Source organism: Felis catus, chromosome C2, assembly GCF_018350175.1.
Source record: "Felis catus isolate Fca126 chromosome C2, F.catus_Fca126_mat1.0, whole genome shotgun sequence".
NCBI classification, from domain to species: domain Eukaryota; kingdom Metazoa; phylum Chordata; class Mammalia; order Carnivora; family Felidae; genus Felis; species Felis catus.
In genome coordinates, this window is record NC_058376.1 from 72,349,261 (window position 1) to 72,372,178 (window position 22,918).

The 22,918-nt window shown below is 42.8% G+C and overlaps 1 protein-coding gene across 7 annotated transcripts in view; it reads left to right on the forward strand.

Moving 5' to 3' along the window:
• The first annotated feature begins 12,307 nt into the window (after positions 1 to 12,307).
• SENP5 (SUMO specific peptidase 5) overlaps positions 12,308 to 22,918 on the forward strand; it is a 51,064-nt gene continuing 40,453 nt past the window's right edge. For all 7 annotated transcript variants that reach the window (XM_023260274.2, XM_023260272.2, XM_023260276.2 and 4 more), the window contains exon 1: positions 12,308 to 12,486. The gene's annotated coding sequence lies outside the window, so the exon portion shown is untranslated. The remainder of the gene's footprint in view (positions 12,487 to 22,918) is intronic.

Consider the following 22,918-nt stretch of genomic DNA (forward strand, 5'->3'; position numbering starts at 1 on the left):
CAGACTCACCGTCCTGCCTGAGTCAACTGTACGCAGCTTCTTCTTACCCTTTCAACACAGAAGAGCGCTGACAAATTGTCAGCGAAGCCAGCAAATGGCTCCAGACTCAGGCACCAGATGGGAATCTAGACGTTGAAGCTTGGGTACGGGAGGCTATGCCCGAAGAGGAGCCACGCTGGAACCCCAACACAGAGGTGGGAAGGGCCAGATTAGAAAGATACCGACTCGCCTTCCTCCAGGGGGTAAAAGCAGGGGCCAAAAAGCCCACTAACATGGCAAAGGTATCTGAGGTCCTACAAAAACCAGAAGAGAGTACGGCTGATTTCTGTGAAAGATTATGTGATACCTTCAGAGTTTACACTCCATTCTACCCAGAAGCCCCTGAAAATCGGCACATGGTCAATGCTGCCTTTGTGGGACAGGCCCAAAGTGACATTAGACAGAAGCTCCAAAAATTGGAAGGATTCACTGGAAAAAAAGTTGCTGAATTATTGGAAATCACCAACAAGGTTTTTGTAAACCAGGATCAAGCTGCCAGAAAGGAGGCAGACCAAAGAATGAAACAGAAGGCAGCTCTCCTGCCACTGGTTTGGGGCGACCACCCTCTCCAGAAGGACCCCCACAGAAACCATGACAGAGTCAAGAACAAAAAAGAGGGGTGCCACTGGGACGTGATCAATGTGCCTACTACAAGGAAGGTGGACACTAGAAAAATGAATGCTCCAACCACCAAAAAGGGAAAGCAAAAACCACTCCACCCAGCCATTACCAACCAGGACCACCTGAGGCTGACCTGATCAAACTGGTAGGAGTGGACTCTGATTAGGAAAGACCAGGCTCTATCCAACTAGGCCCCCATGAGCCCATGGTCTAAATGAAGGTGGTGTGTGTGGGGGGGTGGTGGTGAGGGGGCCAAACATTAGACTTCCTGGTCGACACTGGGGCCGAACACTCTGGTGACACACAAGGCAGCACCTGTCAGGTCGAGAAGTCACCATTGCAAGAGCCACAGAGGCACAAACCTGAAGGCCATTTTGCGGTCCCTGACAGTGCCGGCTCGGGGGGTGGGGCGTCACCAAGTAATTCACGAATTCCTGTATCTACCTGACTGCCCGGTCTCACTGTTAGGTAGAGACCTCCTAGCCAAGTTGAGGGCAGAAATAGCCTTCTCCTCAGATGGACAGACACAATTGTGCCTAAACAAAAAGGCCCAACCCATGATTTTGTCCCTGACGATTCCATGGAAGAGGAATGGAGATTATATACTTCCTCTCCCAGTGAGCCAACTGTGGCCCCAAGGCTAGAGGCTGAATTCCCTTCAGTGTGGGTAGAAGGGAAACTCCCTTGGTCTGGCAAAAAACCACCCCCTGATATTAAATGACCTAAAGCCTGGATCTCAACCTGTCGAAATATGCCAATACATGGTCCCACGGGAGGCACACCTGGGGATCCAGACACACTTCAACAGGCTACACTCTACTAGGACTCATACCCTCGGAAGCAGGATGGTTCACATGCCTAGATTTAAAAGAAGCCTTCTTGGGGCGCCTGGGTGGCGCAGTCGGTTAAGCGTCCGACTTCGGCCAGGTCACGATCTCGCGGTCCGTGAGTTCGAGCCCCGCGTCGGGCTCTGGGCTGATGGCTCAGAGCCTGGAGCCTGTTTCCAATTCTGTGTCTCCCTCTCTCTCTGCCCCTCCCCCGTTCATGCTCTGTCTCTCTCTGTCCCAAAAATAAATAAAAACGTTGAGAAAAAATAAAATAAAATAAAATAAAAAATAAATAAATAAATAAATAAAAGAAATCTTCTTCTGTCTCCAGCTAGCATCTAATAGCCAACCCCTATTTGCTTTTGAATGGGAAAACCCTGCCACAGGGGCAAAGGAACAGTTCACTTGGACTAGGCTGCCGCAAGGATTCAAAAATTCACCAGCCTTATTCAGTGGGGCGCTGGCATCTGATTTAGCCAGATTTCTGGGATGGGACCTAGGATGCGTCCTCCTCCTTGGCAGGACCGCAGGAGGAAGAGAAATAAAAAATCAGGAAGAAATCCTAAAACTATTAAGGGCAGTCTGGGAACCGAGGGAGGAAGCAGTCATTCACTGCAAGGGACACCAAAGAGAAAGGACTCAGTGTCAGAAGGTAACTGATGAGCCGACGCCACAGCTAAATAAGCAGCAGGAAAACAAGCAACACCCTCAAAAATCATGCTGGCCCCACAACTGCCAACTTGCCCAAAGTGCACAATCCAAGAAACAAAATGGGGCACAATAGGAAAAAGGAGGCCAGACAAAAGAAGGATGGTGGGTACTTCCAGACCAAAGAGCTAGTCCAACAGGTGGCCCTCCAACAGATGAGTTCACCCACCTAGGAAAAACTGCCCTTAAAACCTTATTAAGCCATTACTATGTAATTGCTCGACTCCCGTCCCTCTGTGCCTCAGTCTCTCAATGATGCCTCCTCTGTGCTCAAAATAACACCAAACAAGGCCCCACTGGGCCCATGGGAATCCAACGCTGTGGTCAGGCACCCTTCAAAGATTTAGAGGTAGACTTTACTGACATAAGACCCAGTAAAGGATGTAAATATCTTTTGGCATTCATCTGCACCTTTTCAGGCTGGGTTGAAGCCTATCCCACACACACTGAAAAGGCAAGAGAAGTAACTAAGGCCTTGCTAAGGGATACCATTCCCAGACATAGTATGCCGTTAACCATAGGCTCAGACAATGGCCCAGCTTTCGTGGCCGAGGTGGTGCAGCCAGTAGCCAAAGTCCTAGGCATCCGATGGAACTTACATGCAGCCTTCGGGCCCCAGAGTTCAGGGAAAGTGGGATGTTTGAAACGGACCCTTAAATCAGCCATGGCAAAACTATGTCAGGAAACTAACTTGCCCTGGCCAGATATACTACTCCTAGCTCTTCTCTGAATACACTGAACACCCTGGGCAAAAATAGGATTCCCCCCCTTCGAGATCCTATGTGGAAGACCCCCTCCACTAGTCAAATTCAAGGGGGACCTGACAGAGCTAGGGAATTTAGAAACACAAAAACAACTACAAGGACTGGGGAAAACTGTATTTGAGATACATAGATGGGTGACAGACAGGATACCTATTTCCCTAGGAATAACTGTACCCCCACAAACCTAAGGATCAGGTTTGGGTAAAAAATCGGAAAAAGGAACCACTTAAACCTACCTGGAAGGGACCTTATTTAGGACCTTATTTATTGTGCTAACCATGCCCACAGCTCCCAAGGTTGCTGGTCTAACTGCCTGGATCCACCATTCTTTTTTTTTTTTTTAATTTTTTTAAAAATTAAAAAAGACAGAGACAGAGAGAGACAGAGAGAGACAGAGCATGAACAGGGGAGGGGCAGAGAGAGAGGGAGACACAGAATCCGAAGCAGGCTCCAGGCTCTGAGATGTCAGCACAGAGCCTGACACAGGGCTCAAACTCACGAACTGCGAGATCATGACCTGAGCCAAAGTCGGACGCTTAATCGACTGAGCCATCCAGGCGCCCCGGTCCTTGCATTCTTAATATGCCAACCAGATTTGTTTCCACTCGTCTAGAAGCTATAAAACTCCAGATGATGCTCCAGTTGGACCATTCTAGCTGTCTCTACTCTCCTTTGGATGACGAAGAACCCTAGCTGCCTCACCCCTCCCTTCGACATCCCTGTCCAGCAGGAAGAAGCCAGAATGGTCTTCACCCCTCCTCCCATGGCGGCAAAAGGTTCCCTGGCCCCCACAAACTGATTCTCTCTACGTCTGCTACAGCAGCTTGAGAATCAAGAGGGGGGAATGAGAAGAAAAGCTGTAAAAACAAGATAAAAGAGGCCAGTCAGATGCCCAAGGCTGGATTCTCCCCTTGCATACTTTTGGCTTTTGTAATCTTGTTTGTCTCCTGTGTCTACCAACTGCCCAGATAGCATCACTGATAAGGGCTCCCTCCCCTTTTTCTTTTGTCTCTCAACCCCCTACCATCCCAGTCATGAAAGGAGGTGCCAAGGTTTGGGGCTCAGCCTTTGGAGGTGACTCTGCTGGGCCGACACCAATGCGCAATAAACTGTCTTTTCTGATTCCCAGGGTGTGTGTGGCTTGTTTCTTCCTGAGCGCTGAGTACTTGCTGTAACATTACAACCAAGATCAAGAGGAGAATAAAACAAACAAACAAACAAACAAACAAACAAACAAACATATACATGAAAAAGAGGCTTAAAGAAAAAATCTGAGGCCTTAGTTGTGGCCTTACTACTATGTCAGACCAGACTTCCTGAGGTCCTAGCACCAAGTGCCATTTACATGACCATTCAGAGCACTAAAATGAGAACGTCTTGAGAGAGGACAACCGAAATTAAAACCCCATAAACCTTGCCTTTATGTGGAGACAATCACTGGAAATCTGAATGCCCTTGGGGACCTCTATCTGTGAGGGCTCAGATAACCAATGTCCCTGGAAGGGACTAACGGGCCTGGGGCTCTTCATGGTGGCTCCCCTAAACCAACTGTCTATCAGAAACTCAGAGCCTTGGGTAACTCTAAATATAGAAAGAAAACTGGTTGATTTCCTTCTTAACATCAGAGCTACCTTTTCGTCCTCCTGTCTACCCCAGGCCAACTCTCCAAATGCAGCATGACGGTTAGAGGCATCTTCAGAAAACTAACTAAATTTTTCTCTCAGCCCCTGGGATGTATATGGGGAAACCTAATTTTTTCTCATTCTTTCCTGATAATGTCAGAGAGCCTTACTCCGTTTCTAGAAAGGGACATTATAACTAAATTAGAGACTATGGTGGTGCTAACGCCAGGACAGAAAACATTTATGTGAGTTTTTGGAAATTACTGGATATTGTAGGCTATAGTTACCAGGGTTCAGGAAGATAGTTTGCCTGCTATATCAATTATTAAAGGAGACTCAATCCCACCTACTGCCCCCCCCCCTCAAATAAACTGCAGTCTGACTCATAGACACTATTTCCAGCCCTTGGAATGGTTACAAACAGAACAGGCCAGTTACTATTACCAAGCTCACAGAGCTAAAAGATCATTAAAAGACAGCATCAGGCCTTTTATTTAGGGAGGGACAAAACGTATCAAATGGTCCAAAGGATGTTTACTGGAAAAGAATTTGTCAAGGACAGTTCAGCAAGTAGTATCAGCCTGTGAAGTACGTCTTAGAAACAATCCTCTCAACCACAAACTTGCTCTCCCAGGCAATCAAGAAACTGGAGGCTATCCAGGAAAGACTAACAATTAGGTTCCACTCATTCAAGGTCAAAGAGATTCCAACATCTGTTGGTATGGGTTAATACTTTTACTAATTGGGTAAAGGTCTTCCCCTACAAAACAGAAAAGGCACAAAAAGTAATAAAAATTCTGCTTTATAAAATAATACCCGGGGCGCCTGGGTGGCTCAGTCGGTCGAGCGTCCGACTTCGGCTCAGGTCGTGATCTCACAGCTCGTGGGTTCGAGCCCTGCGTCGGGCTCTGTGCTGACATCTCAGAGCCTGGAGCCTGCTTCTGATTCTGTGTCTCCCTCTCTCTCTGCCCCTTCCCCACTCGCATTCTGTCTCCGTCTCTCTCAAAAATAAATACACATGAAAATAATACCCAGGTTTGGCTTACCTAAAAATTTGCAAATTAATAATGGTAAATGGCTCCCTGACTCTTTCTCTAGTAGAACTCCAGGCTCTTGGAAAAGTTTTACACCTCAAAATAAAGCAAACTGTCTGCTTATACTCAGCAAACCTCTAAATAATAGCTAACAAGCATTAGATGCTTAAAATTTTCTTTTAATCAAGTTAGGGCCAAACTCTTGGAAATAGAGCCACCATTGATTACTTACTGCTCCTACTCCTCCAGCATTTGGGGTACGAGAGATTCCCTGACATATGTCACTGACAAAGTCAGGGTCTCTCCTAGATTGTCTGACAGGTTTAAAAACTGGAGGCATTTTAAGGTGCCATCTTGTTGGTCAGTATAATCTCTACTTTGTGTTTTTCTCTTTGTGTCTGCTAATGTTTATGCCGCCTCATGCCTGCCAGCCTTCCTGTAGAACCACACCGTGGGCCACTCGACTGACCCTAGGGTAGACTCTAACTGCTGTATCCCCACACCATCCCTTATCAGCTTGAAGGAGCCAATACGGTCATAGTCCCTGTTCCCTAATAGCAGTTACAGGCCCTATTCCAGGGGAGAAATACATAAGAAAAGGGTTAACATTAGGCAGGGAGAGATAGGGACCTTCAGGGAGGCAGACTGCAGGTGTAAGTGGGAGGCTAAAGAAGCAGATGGGATTCTCCCTTTATAAAATCCTTTATGGGTGCCCTCCCCCCATTATCAAGGGCATAAGCGGGGCATCTAAATGAGATAGGCAAATTAACCCTAAGGCAACAGATGCGGGCCTTGGCTCTACCCTAACCACCTTATACCACTGGGTCAGGGAGCAGTTACCTGTGAGTCTGACCACAGACGCTCACCTCTTTAAACCAGGAGATGGTGTATGGGTGAAGGAATGGAATGTCCAACCCCTAAAGGGGCCTGTTCACTGTCATTTTGTCCATCCCTACTCAGTAAAGGTAGCCAAAGTGGGTCCCTGGATTCACTACAGCAGAGTAAAGCCGGCATCTCGAAACTGGGAGTGCATTCCTGATCCATCAACGCCATGCAAGCTGACCATATGGGAGAAGCAGTCTGCAACTCCAGAGGCTCCAGGAGACTGCAGCCTTGCTTTAGTCACTCCAGAAGCTGACTAATCTACACGTGGCAGGAGCTTGACAGTTTCAAGCTGTCCGATGAAACAAAAGACTGTCCTTATTTTCTATATGTTTCCTTACTGTGATGCACTGTCGCGCCTTGTTTCTCGTTATTATTATGATTCTTGCTCTACTCTTTGCCATAGGATTGGCCAAGGCCACCCTGGCTGGCTGAAAATGTAGTGAGAGGTTTCTGTTAACACTCACCTTCTTTTTGTGGATAGGATACTTCGTTGGTACCAACATGGGGAAACAACGGCCATAAGAGACTAGAAAATTAGATCCCCACAAACCTTGTGGTAAAACAAAATACCCCAGTCCTACTACTGGGGTTTGGCTTCTCAAAAGCTCAATTATTGGGAAAAACTGTTTTCCCTAGCAGGGAAAAAGTTCACTGTTGTCTTTGTTAAAAAACTTAACATGCCCAGGCCAAAGATTTTATAACTCAACTGCCAAAAAACCCCGATGGTGGGGGACCCCAGATCACCTTGAGCCAGATCTCCACCCCTTGTCTAACTTCTCTCATCTCTAAGAGGCCTGGAACAATGTCAACGCAGCCATCAAATGGCAGGCCCCAGGTGGACCAAACTAATATGTGGAAGGACAGCCTATATAGTACTTCCCTCAGTCTGGTCAGGATCATGCATGTGTGCTGGAAACTATTCGTCCATCTTCCTGCTCTCACTTGCCTGAGGGAAACATTTGGGAGGCTTTTTAAAAAAGTTTTTAAAAATTAAAAAAAAATTTTTTAAATATGCAAGAACTCTATTTTGTTCTTATAAATCTTCCTATTTTTTTCTGTAAAAATCGAAGAGTAGAGCTTTCCAGTAAAACTTTCTGCAATGATGGAAATGATTTATATTTTTGTCTTCCATTATGGTAGCCTTTAACCACATATAGTTATTAAGCATAAGAAATGCACCTAGTGTAACTGGGGAACTGAATTTTAAATTTTATTAGTTTAAATTAAAATAGCTACATGTGGCTAGTAGCTATTTTTTTATGGTACAGTTGTAGAGTATTTAACCCTAAAGGGAAAGCAAAATAGTATTTTTTTAGGGACTTTAAGATCGGATGGATCCCACTACATGGCTCTAGTGCAAGTGTATGGGGACAGGGAGACTCAAAAAAAGCGGCATGCCTTACAAATCGGCAATTAAAAAGATGATAAATGGCCTCCCGAGCATATAATCCAATATTATGGCCCTGCCACCTGCGCAGATGATGGGTCCTTGGGCTACCGCACTCCCATTTACATGCTAAACCTCATAATCAGACTACAAGCAGTTATAAAAATTATAACCAATAAAGTGCCAGAGCTCATAACTTACTAGCCAAGCAACAAACCAAAATGCGCAATGCTGTCGATCACAATCGCTTGGCCTTAGATTGCCTACTTGCTTCTGAGGAAGAAGTTTGTAAAAAGTTTAACCTAAGCAACTGCTGCCTACAGATAGATAATGAGAAAAAAGTCGTAGAAGGTATCACAAATCAAATGAAAAGAATTTCTCATATCCCTGTCCAGACCTGGAATGGTTAAAACCCCAGGCAGTTATTTAGAGAATGGTTTTCAACTTTCAGGGGATTCAAAACTCTCTTAAAAATTATCCTGGGAGGTTGCTTAATCTGACCTTGCTTAACTCCCCTGGTTGTATGGTCTGTCTTGTCTCATCGAGGCCATAATTTAAAAAAGAACGGCCACTCAGGTAAGTCTGTTATAAAAATATAAACTCTAAACCAAGATGATGCTCTTTGACCCAAATAGAGGGGTCAGAGCATCAAAGAGGAGAATGTGGTAGAGACCCCTCCCTAAGGAAAGAAAAAACAAAAAAACAAAAAAACCTCAAGCAACCTGGTTATATGCTTCCGTGACAACAGCCCTCAGGACCTTGTAACATGAGACCACTACATGTTTGTATGTTACCATATATGGGAGACAAAGAAGTGGAAAATATATAAAAAAAACTACACCACATGGCATTTGGGGCTCAGTTCTTCAGGTAGGAACCCAACTGAGTGGTGCTGGCAGGAATAAAGTTGCTTCCTGGAAAGAAAAGCCTCAGTGCCACGACTCTGTGTGAGAATCCTGCTACAAAATCATTATTTAAAAATAAAGGCATGTGGGGCGCCTGGGTGGCTCAGTCGGTTAAGCGCCCGACTTCAGCCAGGTCACGATCTCGCGGTCCGTGAGTTCGAGCCCCGCGTCAGGCTCTGCGCTGATGGCTCAGAGCCTGGAGCCTGCTTCCCATTCTGTGTCTCTCTCTCTCTCTGCCCCTCCCCCGTTCATGCTCTGTCTCTCTCTGTCCCAAAAAAATAAATAAACGATAAAAAAAAATTAAAAAAAAAAAAATAAAGGCATGCAAAAAATTCAAATAAAAAAATAAAGACATATATATCACAGATTTTTTTTAATGTTAATTTTTGAGGTAGTGCAAGTGAGGGAGGTGCAGAGACAGAGGGGGACAGAAGATCCAAAGCAGGCTCTGTGCTGACAGCTGAGAGCCTGATGTGGGGCTCCAACTCATAAACCCCGAGATTATGACCTGAGCCTAAGTCAGACACTCAACTGACGGAGCCACTCAGGTACCCCAGATCACAAAAATTTTTTAAATATGAAGAACTCAAAGTATTTTGTTCTTATAAAATCTTCCTTTTTTTTTCTATAAAAATCTAAGAGTAGAGCTTTCCAGTAAAACTTTCTGCAATGATGGAAATGATTTATATTTTTGTCTTCCATTATGGTAGCCTTTAACCACATATAGTTATTAAACATATGAAATGCACCTAGTGTAACTGGGGAACTGAATTTTAAATTTTGCTAGTTTAAATTAAAATAGCTACTTGTGGCTAGTGGCTATTTTTTTATAGTACAGTTGTAGAGTATTTAACCCTAAAGGGAAAGCAAAATAGTACTTTTTTAGGGACTTTAAGATCGGATGGATCCCACTACATGGCTCTAGGCCTATGACTAACTCTAGTTTCTGTCTTTTCATTTATAAAAGTAGAAAAATCCCCATATCAAGGGTTTGCTGTCAAAGTAAAATGTTATATCCATAAAATGTTGAGTACATGGTAAGAGCTCAATTATGGTTATTATTTTTTTTAATCTCCTAAAAAGTCTACTAAATCATGGATGGAAAAATTATGCAGAAGGGTTTTGTAGTGAGGAATGAATCTATATAAATGTCTAAGTCTAAAGAAATGTGAGGATTTTGGTTATAAACTGAAGGTATCACTTACACTTTGGGCATTGTAGACATGCTATAACTGAGTTTTACAAGTGACTTTTCCTTCCAAATAGGACATAGTAGGTTGTAACAGGACAATTTTCCTGCTACAACAACCTTAGAAAATGCAGAATAAGTTAAAAATATCATAGTTTAAAATGTATCAGAGAGCTGTGAAGTAAGAAGGACTTGTTATCTAACTTGAGGGAAACAAAAACTCCAGAGAGGGGAGAGCCCTTGTAAGGTGAGTTGATAATCACTAGCTGTTTTTTTTTTTTCTGGAAACATTTGCTGATTTTAGGGACAGGCTGGGAATCAGTCTTAATCTAGGCAGAGGCAGCCTATGGGGGCAAAGAAAACCCAGAGGAACTTTTAGTGGGCTACTGGGACTGACTGAAAGCAGAAGCGCCCCCATGCATACCTAGTTTTCCATGTAGGGCATTTTCTGAGTTGAGACCTGCTTGGGAGGCTATGGGACTGAACCAAAACTCAAAAAAAAAAAGTCATGGTACTTAGGAAACCATACCCCATTAGAGGGACATGGCCTCCTCAAACACATGGCTAATTTCTCTCTCTCTCGCTCTCTCTCTCTCTCTTTTTTTTTTTTTTTTTCCCAGCTCAGCAAGACATTTTTCATATTTTGAAGCACACTTGGTTGGAGGCTAAAGAACTAAGCTCAAAGCCCCAGAGGAATGAACTGGAAGTACTATAGTCTTTTAGGGCTGAGGAAACAGATTTTCTATCAAAAACTTGAGCTACACCTGAGGGATGAACAAGAGGTAGAATGAGTATAGGAAGACAAACTTGCCAAGACCCATCTCAATCCCTGATTAGACTCCGAGGACTAGCCCCTCTCTACCAACCTAACAGAGGGAAGGGGGAATCCTCACCAGTAGATGATATCATGTGGTGGCTCTACAATCCTTTTATGTACACAAGAAAATAATATCTACCGAGCATGTGAAGTGGCAGGAAAATATGACAGATAATTAAAAGAGAATAATGAAGCACTGAACTAGACCAAGGATGATCAAAACATTGAAGTTAGCAAACAAGGACGGAGGGAGGAAAAAACAAACAAACAAAACATGATAAAGAAAACAGAAGAAATGATGAACAAAATGAAAAGCTGGAGATTTTCATCAGATATAAAATCTACATAAAATGTATAAAACAATCAAAACCCTGAATATACATTATTAAAAATTAAGAACTCAGTGTATAGATTTGACAAATGACTGAAGATCACAGAAGAGAGAATTAGGAAACTCAAAACAATAGGACAATAGAAAACATTCAAATTGAAGCATCAAGTGAGAAGAAAGATGGTACAGAGTGTTAGAACACATGATGTACAAGGTCAAATAGTCTTACACATGTAATTGGAATCTCAGAGGAAAGGAGGGAATGAAGCAAAAACTCCAGTTGAAGAGACCATGCCTGAGAATTTCCCACGGGGCGCAGGGCCCCAAGCACCCCACCCTTAATACTCATTTGTATCCACCTCCATTCTATTCCAAATCGAATGTCCAAAATGGAATTCACTTTCCACTATACATCTGCTATATTTTCTGTCTAGACATTGTATTATCCATTTACGACTCCCCACAATTAGACTGAGGGCTTGCAAGATAAAGACGTTAAAAAAAATGTTGAGTGACTAGTGCCTCAATGTACCAGGCTGAAGCCACTTTTCTCTCTTCATAAGAAATAAAGTTAACAGTTTTACTGAACACCTACTAAGCAAGCACTTGTAGGCCAGACTGTTCGGTGCTGGGGCTATAACGTTAATAAGACCCCAGCTCTCCAGGGGAAGTGTTCCCTCAGAGGCGGAGCACAGATGAAGAGGCACATTACTATACCAAGGGGTAAGATCACGGAAAAACCAGAAAAGAAAAGCTTGGGCCACGCCTTAAAGTGCATCCAGAACAGGAATGTGGTCTTTCGCTTTGGGCCAAAGGGAAAAAGGGATTAGCGGAGGGAGCGGCCATATAGTAGTTGTGGTCTGCCTTGGCCCTTTTGGGGTTATAAAGGTGCGAGGGGGCTGAACAGAAAAGTCTCAAAGCAGCCCTGCCGAGCCTCTACAATTTCCAGGTACTGTTTCTACCAAAGCCCTCCCTTGCAGAGGCGCGGGTAAGAGTCCCCGTGGCGCGGCAGGACGCGTCGAGCGGACGTCTCGGGGGGCGGGGAAACGCGCCGCCGGAAGCGGAGCGAAGGCGGAGCCACGCCCCCACCGCCAGCCTGCCACTCTCTCTTCCGCTGCCCGCACGGGGCACGGGCGGGGCTGAGGCGGAAGGGCACGGAAGGAGGTGACGATGTAAGTGAGCGCCGGCGTCGCGGCGGAGGCTGCAAAGGAAGCTCGGTGGCCGTGGCTGCTTTGAGCAGGCCGGACACCTCCTCACTGTCTGGGGTTCCCTAGAGCTGGCGAAGGCGGGGCCTTAGTCTGAGCTGCGGCAGTATCTGAACCCGCGGTGGGGCAGGTGCCGGCAGCGAGCGACGTAGGTAAGTAGGTGCCCGGTGTCAAATCGGGATGACTTACGGACCGGGCTTGCTGGCCATTCCCGCGCCAGAGCGCGCCAGCTCAGCACCCCGGCCTGGAGGCCTCGAGCGCTGCCCTCCCCCACGCCCGAACCGGAGGCAGCAAATTTCTCCTTGAGCGCTGCTCTGCCTTTCTGGGGGCCGGAAGGGAGCTTGTCCCGAGGGACCTCTGTCCTCCCCTTTTTCTTTCCAGTTTGGACTGTACGACGTAGAAGCGGAGAAAGCTAGGGCCCCTCCTGAGGCCGGGGAAAGGTTTGAGAGGAAGAGCTGCTGTTAGAGGTCCTCCCGCTACTGCCGTTTTGAAAGCCGAGAGTTTATGTTTGTTCGGACAGTTCTGCTTCCTTCCTGCCTTTGGTTCCTTCCTCCCGCACACTCTTAAGACCCTGTTGTGGCGAATGTGTGTAGCACAATTAAACATTAGGATGGTGGGAAGTCTGTTTTCTATGAGGCTTTCTGTTTTTCTGTCTATGCTGGGCAGTATCAACCCCTTTTCCACTGGGCCACTCTGTTGGGGGAGGAGAGACGCCGAGAGGATGTGGGAAATGAGGGTTTTGTATTTAAGTCGGAAGAGCGGAGTTAAAATCCTAGCCTGCCGTTTGTTAGTGGTTTTAATCTCGTGTTAGACACTTAGACATTTTTAACCACATGTAAAGCTGAGCTTTCTTATACCTACATAAATACCTGGGAGAATGAAGAGAAGTGAAAAAAGCAGAACATCAGCCATTAAACGTTTTGGATTTAAGAATATCCTGGACATTTAATGGTAGGTTCTTAATTACATCTTTTACTCAGAATAACTGCACTTGCTATGGAGGAGGGGGCCAGAGGAGAAACTAGTATCTTATGTGGTTAGAACCTAACTGTGGGCTCTACTTTGGGTTGGGCAGCATTAGGACGAGGTCAGACTCTCCTAGCCAACCAGATGTCTCATGTTTAATGATGAGCATTATTGGTATATGAGGAATAACCTAAATCAGTTTTGTTCCTTACTCAAGATTGTTTTGTCCAGTGGGCCCTTTCTAGGATAAAAAGCTGGAGGAGCTTTATTTACACCTTGGCCTGCTTTAGAAGAAATTCTTTGCACATCTTTCTGAGGACCCCTCACTGTGCCTCTAAAACACTTCGTGTTAATTGAAAATGCGCAGAGAATAAGAACAAGAACTTGACCCTTTGAGTGGCTGGACGTTACAGTCCTGAGTTAATCTGAGGAGCTGCCCTTTCTCTGTATTGGAGAGAGTAGAACATACCCCACTCTGAAGTTTAGTTTTTCTGTATGTTTTATTTATTTTTGAGAGAAAGTGTGAGTCGGGGAGGGGCAGACAGAGAGGGAGACACAGAATCCAAAGCAAGCTCCAGGCTCTGAGCTGTCACCTCAGAGCCCGACGTGGGGCTCGAACCCAAGAACCGTGAGATCATGACCTGAGCCGAAGCTGGAGGCTTAACTGACTGAACCACCCAGGTGCCCCTGAAGTTGAGTAGACCCGAAGTTAGAGAAGTGTTTGGGGAGGAGCGAGCGGATATGCAGCCAAGTGATTTGAGTAAGTTGCACCTGTTCTTACAGGGTGCAACTTGTAAGACAGATTAAGGGTGCTTTCTTTTCCTTAGTGGAACATGACAATGGCTGCCATGCAGTATGTAGCCAAGTGCACTCTTCAGTTCCTTTGACACAGAATTGTCAGTTGGGAATTTTAGCTCATGGACACGAAAGGGACCTTGAGGGTTATCTAATCCAGTAGTTCCAAACCTGGCTGGGCATCAGCTGGGGTAATTAAAACAAAACCCCAGGTGCCTGGGTGGATCTGAAGTGGCACATGGGTATTTGTGGTCTTTAAATAGCTTCTCAGGTGATACTCAAGTTTGGAAAACCCAGATGTAGAGCAGGTTTCATATATTAGTTTATAAACAGGCTCAGAGATGAAATGTAATGTCCAACTAATTTGTTGCCTTCTATACCTTTTTAATTTTTTTTCTTTCTCTTCCTTTCCTTAACAAATCACTTTACTTGAATCAGTAGTACTCTTTTGTACCACCTTGAGCCCAGAAGATAAGTCCTTTAAGTCAGTGGCTCAGTATAATTCTGTTTTTGTAGTTTCTTATGCATTAACACTCCTTAAAGCTCTTTGATGAAAGTATTAACTTTTACAATAAAGTTTCTTACTAAATGTTGCTTAGGTTTGTTTTTTGGCATAATTATATAAAGGTTATATCACTTCGTAAATCAGCTTTTTAGTAGGCTTTTATGCCAAGCTTTCACAAACCATGGGAAAATTCTATTTAAGAAAATTTTGCTGTTCTCACTTATCATAAACCCAGTCAACTATACACAGACTTTTTTTTTTTTAAACCCCTTCCTCTATCCTCATATGTACTCGTATATATGACCACTCTGTATCGCTGGTCAGCTTCCAGTGAAACACAGTTTGAGAACTGGGCTCTAAACATCTCTAATTGCCTTATAAACACCTAATTTAACTAGAGGCTCTTGGTATTTAAGCTTGTCCTTGAATTTTTAGTCCCTTTTCTTGGTTAAGTTGTAATGTGTCACTGGTTTAAAGAATTTGATGGGGTGCCCAGGTGGCTCAGTCGGTTGAGTGTCTGACTTCAGCTCAGATCATCCATGATCTTGTAGTTTGTGAGCTCGAGCTTGGCATCTGGCTCTCTGCTCTCAGCTTGGAGCCTGCTATGGATCCTCTGTCCCCCTCTCTCTCTGCCTCTCCCCAACTCACTCACTCACACTCACTCTCTCTCTCTCTCTCTCTCTCTCTCTCTCAAAAATGAATAAATATTTAAAAAATTTTGATAGATGCCTGGAAAGGGTCAACTGATTAGGCGGTAACAGTATTTCATGTGTATTTTTCTTATAGTGAAAACCTCTTGACTATTTATTTTTTGTAATATTTTCAGAATTGCTAAGGTAACGAAGCAGAGTTGAACATTCTCTTTTAGGGAGATATACTCATTCTCAAATTATTCTTCAGTAACCTCATTGCTTTAGTATTCCTGTTCTGTGTTAGTAGGAGAGCCACAAATAGACCCTACATCACAAGTCCATAGGATGCTGAATTATTTTCTAAAAGTGACCCTGTTTATTAGCATGTTAACTTCCTACAACCAGATGACAAAGGGCATTCTAAATTTGCTAATTAAAAAAAACATGTTAACAGGGGTGCCTGCCTGGATTAGTCAGTAGAGCATGCAACTCTTGATCTTGGGGTCATGAGTTCAAGCCCCACATTGGGTGCAGAGATTACAAAAATAAATATTTTTTAAAACCCCCAGGTTAACAGATATGTAGTCTGTGAATTCAAGTCTAGAGAAACATGATATATGTCTGAGATGAAAAGCCGTTACTGAGTCTCCAAATTTTTTTATTTTTGTGGCTGAAATACCTTAATTCTGAGGTTTTAAAAATTGTTGAATTTCATATTTTGACAGCAAAATTTTCAAGTTAGAGGTACTTAAAAAGGATAAATTTGAACCCATGGTTCCAGTTTTAGTCTAAACTGATATTACAGGTTTAACATAGAAACCAAGGCGGGCTGAGGGTAATAACAGCTTGAAGACCCAGTGAAAAGTGGAGTTTAATAGAAGTCATTTGCTGGTCTTTGAGGCAGTCTTCTATGTCTGTGAGGACTTGAGAGCATAATGGGATACCATTTGTTTTAATTAATTAAAAAAATTTTTTTAATGTTTATTTTTGAGAGAGAGAGAGAGAGAGAGAGAGCAAGCCAGCAGGGGAGGGGCAGAGAGAGAGAGAGAGAGAGAGAGAGAGAGAGAGAGAGAGAGACACAGAATCTGAAACAGGCTCCAAACTATGAAATGTCAGCACAGAGCCCAGTGTGGGTCTCGAACTCGTGGATGGCAAGATCATGACCTGAACTAAGTCGTATGCTCAACTGACTGAGCCACCCAGGCACCCCTAATTAATTTTTTTTTATTTTGAGAGAGAGTGAGCAAGGGTGGGGGAGGGGCAGAGAGAGAGAAAATATCTCAAGCAGGCTCTGCACTTCTGCACTGTCAGAGAGGAGCCTGATGCAGGCTACAACTTACAAACTGTGAGATCATGACCCGAGCCAAAATCAAGAGTTGGACGCTCAACTGACTGAGCCACCCAGGCGCCCTGAGATTTGTCGATTTTAGAGCACACTGGATGGACTCTTAGAGAACCTTCAGTAGCAGTATCTTTGGCTTTCCTTTTGAGCAAGTTAGATTCCTCAAAAAAGAATCTTCAGGGGCACCTGGTTGGCTCAGTTGGGGTTGTAAGTTTGCAACTCTTGATCTTGGGGTGGTAAGTTTGAGCCCCATAGTGGTACTTAAAAATAAAATCTTAAAAAAAAAAAATCTTCAGATCTCCTGCTTGGAGCTTTTAAGCTGGCTGCCAGCAGTCTGGTAGCTAACCTGAGTGAAGGGATAGAGATTTTAGCCCTTAGTGTGTAAACTCTTTATGTTTGGTTAACTATTTTCAGTATGATACCCATATTCTTAACTGGGCCAGGAATCCATTGTTTTACCTTCTAGAGCTGCAGTGTCCAATATGGTAGCCAGTAGCTACATGTAGCCACTTAAATTTAGTGATTAAAATTAAAGAGTAAATACCTCATTTGAACCAGACACATCTCAAGTGGTCAGTAACCATATGTGTCCAAAGGCTACCATGTTGGATAAGGCAGATAAAATATTTCTGTCATTGCAGAAGTTTCATTGGACAGCACTGTTCTCGTATAGAAAATAATTCTCCATACTTGTGTAAAGGTGAGATAGGGGTAGTTGGCTGGTTTTGTGGAGAGTAGGAGGTTATCTAAATGATTTGGTCTCATTTTTAGCACCATGTTTACACCTCTCTCATAAAACCTGATGCTGCCAATTCCTGATCTGTTTTGAGGCACTGTTGCATAAACTGGATTGCTTCCCCTTTGCGAACTTGAGATTAACTTTTTTCAGTCTTTAAGTCAATCTGCGTTCCAAGTTCCAAAAGGTTTTGTTGTCCCCTCTTCCATTTTGTGTATATATGCTTTAAAAAAACCCAAAACCTTTTTATCTATACATTTCATTGTATATAATTCATATTTTAAAAAATAAAGTTAAAATAATGTTTTATTTTCATTTTAATGGGATTTTGGAGGGAGTAAGAGTAAAATGTGTTCAGTCTGCCATCTTTTTCCATAAGTATAGTATGGAGCATTCATATATGAACAACTGTCTCCGTTAAAAACAAAACAAAACCCCCTACCCTGTCTATCTCGTATTTACTTGGGCTTCTTGGGCAGTTTTATATATTGTCTTCTTCAATCCATCTTGGTTTTTGTTCTCTCCATTCTATTAAAATTTGACTTACAAATGTCATGAGAATCAAATGGAGACTTTTTAATCCTTATCTTGCCTTTTTTGTTTTGTTTTGTTTTTTGTTTTCTAAGTAATCTCCACACCTAATATGGGGCTCAAGCTCACAACCAAGATCAAGAGTTTCATGCTGAACTGACTGAGCCAGTCAGGTATCCCATTCCTTATTTTGCTGGAGCTCTCAACAGCCTTTGACCATTTCTCTTCTGGAAACTTTCTCTAGCTTTCCTGATACCACATTAACCTGATTTTCTACCTATTTCTCTGATCATTCCTTGTCATTTTCCTTTGCTAAGTAGTCTTCCTTTATCTCACTCTTACATCCCAGAGTTCCTCTGAATACTGCCTTAGGGTGCATTTGCTTCTACCTTTTACAGAGTCTCCCTAGGTGAGTTTATCAGTGTCTGTAGCTTTAGTTATTATAAGCTGATGGCTTAAACTATAATTCCTTTGGTATCCTTTTTTTAGACTTCCTGACCTGTATATCCAGCAGTATACATCCAGATGAATTTCCTACAGTCACCTCAAGTCTACCATGTCTAAAACTAAAGACATAGCCAGTATTATAACCTTCCTCCAGTCTTTCTCCATTTGTTCCATGTAAATTATACAGCCATCTACCCAGTAGCTCATACCAAAACTCTTACTCCTTTCCCTCCACACAGTCTTCTAAAAAGTCTCAAGATTGATTCACTTTGCTGTTTCTCTCCATTGTCTCTTAATCTGAGTGACTTTGCACCTTGCCTATATTTACCTGCAATAGCCTCCTAACAGGTTTCCTTTGCTATGGCCTTCTCCCAGCCATTCTGTACACGGCAGGTAGAATGATCTTTGTAAGTATACAGATCAGGTCTTGTACCCCTCTTTATATTTTAGTGGCTTGACACTACCTTTATGTTAAGTAGCAGCACCATTAGTTTACATTTTCTATTCTCCGGGTCCTCCTCCAAGTGATCCTGAAGTTTCTTTCATTTCCTTTGAATACTGCATTCACTGTACTGGGCTTTTGTTGATCTGTTCCCTTTGCCTAGTAACCATTTATCATCCTTTGTCTCAGCTTAAAAATAATTTCTTCAGATGGGGCGCCTGGGTGGTGCAGTCGGTTAAGAGTCCGACTTCAGCCAGGTCACGATCTCGCGGTCCGTGAGTTTGAGCCCCGCGTCGGGCTCTGGGCTGATGGCTCAGAGCCTGGAGCCTGTTGCCGATTCTGTGTCTCCCTCTCTCTCTGCCCCTCCCCCGTTCATGCTCTGTCTCTCTCTCTCCCAAAAATAAATAAACGTTGAAAAAAAAAATTAAAAAAAAAAATTTCTTCAGAGAGGTCTTTCTTCCTGACCCTTTGCCAGAATAATACTCTGTTGTTGTTGTTTTTAACATAGAGTGCAAGTGGGGTGAAGGGGAGAGAGGGAGAGAGAATCCCAAGTAGGTTCCATGCTGTCAGTGTGGAGCCCGATGTGGGGCTTGATCTCAGGAACTGTGAGATCATGACCTGAGCCAAAATCAAGAGTTGGATGTTTAACTGACTGAGACACCCAGGTGCCCCTTCCCATAATACTCTCAATTTGACCTTCTATTCATTACATTTGTGAATACCTGTTCAAATGACTCTCACATTAGACTATAATATTTTTTTGAACACTCCTATGTCATCATATTTGTAAAAACTCATTTATTGAATTGAAATTTGAAAGATGTTTGTATATCTTTATAACTTCAGCATTATTGGTGATATAACCACCACCAAGAAATATGTTAGATTAACTTTTTAAGATACAGTTCAGATAGTTTCTCTAATTTGGGCAGGACTTTTAAGATCTTAATTATACATTTTTTTTACCCCCTTCTTCAGTCTAGATTTGTTATGGGCTCATAATTATGTAGCTCTGTGTGTGTTTTTAGAATAAAAAACATCTTATAGAGGTGCCTGGGTGGCTTACTTGGTTAAGCATCTGACTGTTGATTTTGGCTCAGGTCACAATCTCCCGGTTTGTGAGTTTGAGCCCTGCATCAGGCTCTGTGTTGACAGTGGAGAGCCACCTTGGTATTCTCTCTCCCTCTCTTTCTCTCTCTGTCCCTCCCCTGCTTGTGTTCGTTTTCTCTCTCTCTAAATAAATAAACAAACAGACAAACATCTTATTAAGATTTCCCAGTGATTATTACATTTAAGTATTAGGAAGAATAAATTCCAGATCTCCTTTTATGTTGGTAGTGCACAATGAGAATGTATTTGGATTTCATGTTAAGTTTATTTTAATTTCTTTTTCCATTGATAAAGGGGCACCTGGGTTGCTCATTTGGTTTAGTGTCCGACTTTGGATCAGGTCATGATCTCATGGTTTGTGAGTTCGAGCCCTGCATGGGGTTTGGTGCTATCAGCACAGAGCCTGCTTCAGATCCTCACTCTCCTTCTCTCTCTGACCCGCCCCACCACCCAAAAAGAAAGAAAACCTAAAACAACAACAACAACAACAACAAAAACCTTAAAAAAAAAAAAAGTAAAATATAATACCCTAAACCAGAGGTTCCCAAACTTTCTTTGTTTACTGCCCCCCTTAGTGCCTTTTTCATAGTATCCTTAGGCCTAATAATTAAATAGTAATTTATTAAGTAATTAGATCTAAACAACTTAAGTACTTATAGTCTAGCAACCCAATAGTTGTTTAAAATATACACATCAGGAGCTGGGTGGCTCAATCGGTTAAGCGTATGACTTCATCTCAGGTCATGATCTCGGCAGTTTGTGGGTTTGAGTCTCACGTCGGGCTCTCTGCTATCAGCACGGAGCCTGCTTTGGATCCTCTGTCCCCGCCCTGTACTCCTCCCCCACTGATTCTCTCTTCCTCTTTTTCAAAATAAATAAACTTAAAAAAAATTTTTTTTAAATACACATCAGTTGAAAGACAATACAGTATTTTTATTTCATTCTTAAATAATCAATTACCCAATGTACTGGTTGGGCACTAGAGAACTTCTCAAACCTTGGAATCATTAGACACTGCTACCCACATTTCCTATTTCAAATAGATTTTTGCAATTTTTTTTTTTTTAATCATCACAGTAACCAACAAAAACCCAACTTTGCAAAGATAGGATGTCATTAGAATATACCATGATCTAATTTGAAACTGAATTGTATTAAACTGGTAGTTTGTCACGTGTTTGATAGGTATGACAGATAAAGAATATTGTTTTTTCCCCTCTGATTTAGAATGCTTTGTGATATCCCTCTGAATTTACTGCAGAACCCTTGGGTTCCTTGGCACATAGTTTAGGAACTGTGGGCCTAAACTCTTAGTAGTTTGGTGTAAATTCTGATAGACATGTTTTCCCCTATAAATATTCAAAATACATGGCTTTTTCCACTTAGCAAAAAATGGGCTCGTACATTTTGTTTAGCAATTTTTTTTTTTTTTTTTTTTTTTTTATTCAGCAGTGTGTTACGGTAAGGAAATTGGATTGAATGTACACATTTAATTCCACAGCAGCCTGAAAACTCCATTAAAACTGTAGAGAAGTGAGGAGTGCCTGGCTGGCTCAGTCAGAACATGCAAATCTTGATTTTGGGGTGGTGAGTTCAAGCCCCACATTCTGGAAGCTGGAAAGCAGAAAAGACTAGTGGTAACTGATTAACAGACTTGAGAAAGCTGAATCCTAAACCAACAAGTGGAGAAAGCTGACAAGTAGTCATGTTTGTGTTTCAGAACCTTTTAAAAGTTTCAGGGTTAGTGAGTAGTGTCATGGACTGTGGACATGTAGGTGAAGGTGATACTAAAATATATATACATAAGTGATTGAAAGTCTATTTAAGAAAAATCCTTCCAGATCTGACATTTTCTTCTCCCTATACATAAAAACAGGATAACTAAAGATTTAGTATGTGGTGTGGAGAGGGTAAAACAGTCTCTGGTCTGAGGGAACCTTGCCTATTTGAGGATGGGATGTAGGTGCTTTATAAAGGGACTAAGTAGAGGGGCACCTGGGTGGCTCAGTCGGTTGGGCATCCGACTTTGACTCGGGTCGTGGTCTCCCAGTTCGTGGGTTTGAGCCCTGTGTTGGGCTCTGTGCTGACAGCTCAGAGCCTGGAGCCTGCTTTGGATTCTGTGTCTCCCTCTCTCTCTGCCCCTCCCCTACTTGCACTGTGTCTCTATCTCTCAAAAATAAATGTTAAGAAAAATAAAAGGGACTAAGTAGAGAAATGTATACTGAAGGAGAAACCTCTAGCCCTCTTTCCTAACTTAGTTCCCAGAATCTTGCCCCTTTCTGCCATTTCCTGTTTCCCAGCAACAGCCACTTTCAAGTCTTTGAGCTGTTCTTTTGGTATCGACAGCATGTCCCTAAATTAGCTTTTTTTTTTTTTTTTTAAGTTACTTTTGATTTCCTAGTGTTAAGCTTTATCTGTAGACTATGGAAGATAAAGATTTACTTCTGTTTAACATGTGCTCCTCACTTCTACATACATGGACACATCTGCTGTCCCATCTATCCTCACTGTGTAGTGATTCTGTAATTTTGGCTAGAAGCAGTTTTTCTCAATAGGGGCAGTATTGTCATTTTGGATGAGATGGTTCTTCATTATCCTGTCCATTACATGATATTTAGCATTACACCAGGCACTAAATATCAATACCAACCTAAATTCATTGTAACAACCAAAAATTCCCCACACAGTTCTAAATACTGGACTGAGAGGTATGATATGGAGTGTCTGGTTGAGAACCATTTGATTAGAGCAGTGTTTGCCTTTTTATGATAATGTAAATGGTAATCACAGCTAAGTTATATAGTACTCTATGATTTATAGTGACTGTTTTTCCTTTCTTGTGCAACTTTTTCTTGTCCCTAAAGTGAGTAGTCTTTTTACTAAGCTAAATATATTTTCAAGCTCTCTTCCAGTTGTATCTCATCTGTCTTTGCATTCAGACATTTTAGAAATCCTATCAATTTCACATTTTTGGAGACATCTTTCCCAAATCCTTTTGACCTCTTTCTTCTGGATTGGTGGCTCTCTAGGCTTGAGGCATAGTTGTCACTCTGATCTTTCTTTACCATTTTCTTTAGG